General features: G+C 48.2%; 1 pseudogene; it reads right to left on the minus strand.

Annotated features, from left to right (window-relative positions):
• Window positions 1-505: 505 nt before the first annotated feature.
• On the minus strand, window positions 506-6,550 carry LOC116050796 (annotated as a pseudogene).
• Between the last annotated feature and the right edge of the window lie 364 nt (window positions 6,551-6,914).

Here is a 6,914-nt window from a genome sequence, read left to right on the forward strand (position 1 = left end):
CTGAAATGACAACTGATAGCACAGGAGAGAAGTGCTTTTAAAACAGTGTTGTGACGCTGTGATTGGCCTATGGAATATTTGGCCTTCCTGATTGGTTTATCAGAAAGAGAGCGCCTTGAGTGCTGATTCGCTTTAGGAGAGACTGGTTATTTGTTAGGTCTTCCTGAAAGAATTTGCACTGAGCTACAGTATAATATGCACATATGAAACATGTGAGTAAAAAGGCTTTATCATTATAAAAAATACAACTTGAATTCAATCAGGAGAGACTGTTTGCAGAAATGCAAAATGTTTTGTTGTACAAGAGCATAATTTGAACATTTTATTGGAGATTGGACTCCATCGTTACATTAATACATTGTATTAATACATTTGATATATTAATACATTTAATATATAGGGGTAGGGAACCATGATGTAACCCCCAAAAATTGACTGAAATTGGAACATGAAGGAAATAGTACACACGAAATTTAAATACGATTTTATTTATAAAATATGTAGCTTACCTCCGTGTGGCACGGATCTGAAACAGAAAAGCAAAAAACAGTGATCCGTACAGAGACAGCATGCGAAATACTGCCCGTATTTCGGTCATCGGCGACTCAGGCCGGTAAAACACGGCATCTCCGCCGGTATGCCAACTCAGGCCGGCAACATGGCATCTCCGCTGGTATGGCACATAGGGGCAGCATACGCGGCATCTCCGCCGGTACGCAACTCAGCCTGGTACATAGAATGACACATGCCTCCCGTATTGTTTTTAATTAAATCTATTGATTTAGGCTATCATTTCAAGTAGGCTACTATATGAACAGGAAATTCCCGTCGAAGTGAACGCTAGCTGAAGAATTACACCACCACCGGTTATATGCTGTTACGGCAACTCGGCCGGTAAACATGAAGGAAAACAAGGCATCTCCGCCGTTTACGGCAATGTAGCCGTACACATAAACATCTTCTTTAAACATTACACTTATAGGCTATTTCTAGTTCGTCATGAACGGGAATGCTCATGGATTTGAGACATGCCACCCATGGCCCAATAAAAACACTGCCACAGATTATAGTTTACCAGATTACGGCTTTAGGGATCGTTGATTTGTGAGGACGACGTCGACGTCAGGAGTAATGTATGCAGAGTAAGCCGAAGAAGACCACCGACCCAGCCTTTGCAGCGAGGTCCGAGACATTCCTTGATTGGCTGCCGTGGTTGCAGCCCCTATCCTGAATGAATGCCCTGAATAATGCTGCGGTGAAATGCCAGATTTAAGGAGAACTGCTTCCAGATTTTGCTTAAACCATCCTTTAGATAAGGGACAATCCCCTGAAATAATGAACAGAGGAACGAGGGAGTTAGTAGAAGGCCTTGCTGCAAGATAATGCAACATGGATTTAAATGGGCAAAATAGTGTATCTGTGCGGGCGACAACAACTGAGCAAGCTCCTCCGCATTTAGAATGCTTAAGATGTAAGCAGTAATATTTACCATGAAAGGCCAGATCAGAGAGAGTAATATCACTATTGGGGTTGAAGGACTAAGAGGAAAGCTAACAAGAAAACAGACTCCAGAAGGGTGTCTATGTAAGGGGAAAAAACCCCTATCTTGAGTGTTGACTAGGGCTGAACGATTAATTGCATTTGCGATAATATCGCGATATGTTAAAACGCGATTTCCTAATCGCAAAGGCTGCGATTTGGTCACATGACTCGCGAGAGCAAATCAGTCTGCACTCCGCAGAGAAAGCATCAACTTAGCATGCTAACGCTACACTGTACGTTGAGCTGATTTCTGTCATTCAAACAACTCTGAGTTGTAGTTTAAAACTTTTACAGCCATTTTAATAAAATGAAGGGTTTTATTCTGGTTCGAGTCCATACGTGCAGTTAATGGATACAGACACGCAGAACTGAAGGCTCGGTTGGCAACTAGCTCTGATTAGCAGTTAGCTCCGGTTAGCGGTTAGCTCCGTTATAAAGATATAGAGTGGAGGAGCTGCCACTGAGAGGGGTAACAACCAGACTCTGATAAATGACGTTCGGGGAGCTTTCACAGCAGCGTGGCCGCGGTGTTTCAACGGTTTTATTAGTACAGTTAATCCCATGGCAAGAACACCAGCAACTAGCTAACGCAACGATAGCCTCTCTGAACAAGTGCACACGGCAGCACGCAACTTCACGAGGGGGAGGGGCTGGAGGCAGCTCCTCTGTGCACTGTAAAAAAAAATACACTGTTGTTGCTGTGTGTGTGTGTGTGTGTGTGTGTGTGTGTGTGTGTGTGTGTGTGTGTGTGTATATAATATAATTTTACTTTTTTAACTGTATAGTATGTAATTGTGTGTTGTTCATACTATAAAATGATTTATTGTTTGTCTTTGTTGAATAATACAGAAGACAAAGCTTAAAAAAATAATCGAATCGAAATCGCAATATTTGGGAAAAAAATCGCAATTAGATTATTTTCAAAAATCGTTCAGCCCTAGTGTTGACACTAGTTTATGAAGAATGCCGAGAGTGATAGGCTGCCTGAGGTCAGGGGAAGAAGGGTGAGCTTTAGAGACGCCTTTCAACAGCAATTTTATAGCCTGATTAGAAAGGAGGCTTGGAAACGATGGATCGTAACATTTTATGTGAAACTGAATACCTGCAATCAACCCACGAGTATACTGCACCTTGAAGTTGCGAGTATCGGTACAATAACATATGAAGGCACAAATGCTTTTAACAAGAACTGGTCTGAGAGGTACACAAATGATTACACAAAATAAAGAAAATGTATGCCAGGCAAAATCATAGGTTCTAAGAGTGGAAGCCGCTAGACCTTTCCTCATGTACATCCTAGAAGAATCTAGATAATGTTGCAAGGGGTTTATATTTAATGCAGCGCTAGCTCTTGGAGAAAGGGAAGCTCTACCGGGACGGGGCTGGCTGACGGGCAGAGGCTTCGAAAAGTCTGAAAGTGAAAAGACAGCGCATCAGCCACATTGTTAAAATGCCCAGGGACATGACAGGCGGTGATGATGAAATTATTCATAACCGTGGACCATGTGATGCTTCTCATGAACGGCATGATTTTGCTACACGATGAGCGCCCTCTATTGATTATACTGACAACTGCTTGGTTATCGCACATGACTGAGATGCGTTTGCGCTTCCAGAGATGCCCCCAGATGCGGCAGGCTATGGCAATGGGGTAGATCTCATGCAGGGCTGAGGAATCGGACTGGGAGAAATTGGGAGGCCAGTGGCCTGCGAACCACTGGTCCTGAAAAAATCCCCCAAAACCCGTGGAAGGGGCAGCATTGGTGAAAAGAATGCACCAACTCATCATGAAAGAAGGAAACCCCATTCCAATGCTCCAGAAGGTGAGACCAAAAACGCAAATCGGAGCGGCACCCATCATCTAGGGACACGCGATCGTGCAATTGGGAGACGGAGGATGCTGTGTCCAGCAACCGGGAAATAAACGAGCGCCCCTGCAGGATTACACGCATGGCAAAATTGAGATGCCCGAGAAGGGAGAGCAACTCACGTTTAGAGATGGAGACGGCAGAAGAATGGGACGCAGCGATGCTGCGAACGTGCATCAATTTATCGAGCGGGAGAGGCGCTTTCATGCTTACGAAATCTAAAGTAATGCAGAGAAACTCCAGACATGTGGCGGGGCCGATGGTTTTCGCCTCGGACAGGGGGACGCCGAGGGACCCAAAACAGTGCCGCAGTTTGCCCAGGGACGCTCCGGAGCCATCGTGGGGGGGTCTACGAGAAGAAAGTCGTCCAGCAAATGAAGCACCGAGGGCACCCTCACCCTGTTAAGCAGGATCCAGCACAGGGCCTCGGAAATGTGATTGAAAATGCACGGGCTGCTGCGGCAGCCGAAGGTTAAACGCACCCTGAAATAGAATTTAGAGTCCCACCTAACACCGAAGAGGGGCCACTGCGAAGGGTGAATGGGCACTATTTTGAATGCGTCTGTGATGTCCGCCTTGGAGAGCCAAGCGCCAACCCCCGCCAGCTTAATCATTCTAATGGCGTTATCCACAGTGGCATAATGCAGAGAAAAAGGGACGGCCGGAATAAGACTATTGATGCTCGCGACAGGCCCGTTGTGCGGCGCTGATAAATCAAAGATTAGGCGTTTCTTCCCAGAATACTTCCCACGCCGATGGGGCTGACGCGAAACACAGCGAACGGAGACGAGCTAAAGGGTCCGATGACGTAACCCTTATCGACCTCCGACACCAGCAGCCGAGAAACGCTTGGAGACCGCAGAAAGGAGATTCTTAGCAACGAACGAGACGGAAGGAACATCGAGCACGCCCACTCTAAAACCCTGAGAAAGCCCGGAGTACGGTGTTCATTTTAGGACATCCTCAGATCTCAGACTCAGGTGTCAGACTCAAACGAAAAACCTCTCTCATCCTCAGACAAAAAGTTGTCAGAAAAACCTCTGTCAGCCTCAGAAAAAACAGCGTCAGAAAAACCTCTGTCATCCTCAGACAAAACGGCGTCAGAAAATCCTCTGTCAGCCTCAGACAAAATGGCCTCAGAAAAACCTCTGTCAGCCTCAGACAAAATTTTTATAATTCAGCGCATGCGCAGAAACTCAACGTGTTATGAGAAACCAGCATATTCCTAGCAAACTATTATGTAGCTCAATGCTGGACATTTCACCCCAAATTCCGGTCACTTTACTGTATTTGTATTTGTTTAGTATTTGGTTTAGAAGCCTTTATTGGTGAGTTCTGCTACATACATACATACATAAGGTAAGCCGGCTGGAACGGGAACGGGCAGACAGGCCAGGCGAGAGCTCCTATGGACGCCGTCCGAAGAAGCTGGATTTGCCGCCGGCGATGACTAGAGATCCGGACCTGGGTCCGATGCGGGATCGGACTCAAAATCCGACATAGCAATACAACAGAGCACAGTACAAAATAGCAAAGAACCGAGCGCCATGCAGCCATCCGAAACGCTTTTAAAACAGTGTTGTGATGCTGTGATTGGCCTATGGAATCTTTGGCCTTCCTGCTTGGTTTATCAGAAGGAGAGCGCCTCGAGCGCTGATTCGCTTTAGGAGAGACTGAGTATTTGTTAGGTCTTCCTGAAAGAATTTGCGCTGAGCTACATAAGAACCTGAACTTGACACTATAGCCTCTCCCACACAGACTGTTCTGTCCCCCAAATGTACCCCAAAATATACAATAGATAATGAAATGAAATTGAATCAGGTTGGAAGTTAAAGGTGCAGTAGGTAAGACTTATAAAACTAACTTTCTGTCATATTTGCTGAAACTGACCCTATGTTCGAGTAGAACTACATGAAGAAGGTAATTTAAAAAAAATGTGGCTCCTCTGGCACCACCTACAGCCTGTAGTGTCCATCCATCCATCTTCGTCCGCTTATCCGGTGTCGGCTCGCGGGGGCAGCAGCTCCAGCAGGGGACCCCAAACTTCCCTTTCCCGAGCCACATTAACCAGCTCCGACTGGTGGATCCCGAGGTGTTCCCAGGCCAGTTTGGAGATATAATCCCTCCACCTAGTCCTGGGTCTTCCCCGAGGCCTCCTCCCAGCTGGACGTGCCTGGAACACCTCCCTAGAGAGGCGCCCAGGGGGCACCCTTACCAGATGCCCGAACCACCTCAACTGGCTCCTTTCGACGCGAAGGAGCAGCGGCTCTACTCCGAGCTCCTCACGGATGACTAAGCTTCTCACCCTATCTCTAAGGGAGACACCAGCCACTCTCCTGAGGAAACCCATTTCGGCCGCTTCTTTCGTTCTTTCGGTCATGACCCAGCCTTCATGACCATAGGTGAGGGTAGGAACGAAAACTGACTGGTAGATCCAGAGCTTTGCCTTCTGGCTCAGCTCTCTTTTCGTCACAGCGGTGCAAAAACTTGAATGTAATACCGCACCCGCTGCGCCGATTCTCCGACCAATCTGCCGCCACAAGACCCCAAGGTATTTGAACTCCTTCACTTGGGGTAAGGACTCATTCCCTACCTGGAGAAGGCACTCCATCGGTTTCCTGCTGAGAACCATGGCCTCAGATTTAGAGGTGCTGATCCTCATCCCAGCCGCTTCACACTCGGCTGCGAACCGATCCAGTGAGTGCTGAAGGTCACCGGCCGATGATGCCATCAGGACCACATCATCTGCAAAGAGCAGTGATGAGCTCCCCAGCCCACCAAACTGCAACCCCTCTCCACCCCGACTACGCCTCGATATCCTGTCCATAAATATTACAAACAGGATTGGTGACAAAGCGCAGCCCTGGCGGAGGCCAACCCTCACCTGAAACGAGTCCGACTCCATCCCATGGGCCCACCACCTGTGGAAGGAACCGCTGGGGTCGGGTGCGCTGCCACACGGGTGGCAGTGAAGGTCAGGGGCCTCGACGGATCAGACCCGGGCAGCAGACGCTGGCTCTGGGGACGTGGAACGTCACCTCTCTGTGGGGGAAGGAGCCGGAACTGGTGCGGGAGGTGGAGCGCTACCGGTTAGATCTGGTGGGCCTTACCTCTATGCACAGTCTTGGTTCTGGAACCATACTCCTGGATAGGGGTTGGACTCTTTTCTTCTCCGGAGTTGGCCAGGGTGTGGGAATACTCACAAGCCCCCGGCTGAGCGCCGATACGTTGGAGTTTACCCCGGTGGACGAGAGGGTCGCCTCCCTACGCCTGCAGGTTGTGGGGGGGAAAACTCTGACTGTTGTTTGTGCGTATGCACCGAACAAGAGTTCAGAGTATTCGGCCTTCTTGGAGACCTTGAATGGAGTCCTGCATGGGGCTCCAGTGGGGGACTCCATAGTCCTGCTGGGGGACTTCAACGCGCACGTGGGCAATGATGGAGACACATGGAGAGGCCTCCCTGATCTAAACCAGAGTGGTTGTTTGTTGTTGGACTTCTGTGCT

This window comes from Sander lucioperca, chromosome 5 (genome assembly GCF_008315115.2).
Source record: "Sander lucioperca isolate FBNREF2018 chromosome 5, SLUC_FBN_1.2, whole genome shotgun sequence".
Taxonomy (NCBI): domain Eukaryota; kingdom Metazoa; phylum Chordata; class Actinopteri; order Perciformes; family Percidae; genus Sander; species Sander lucioperca.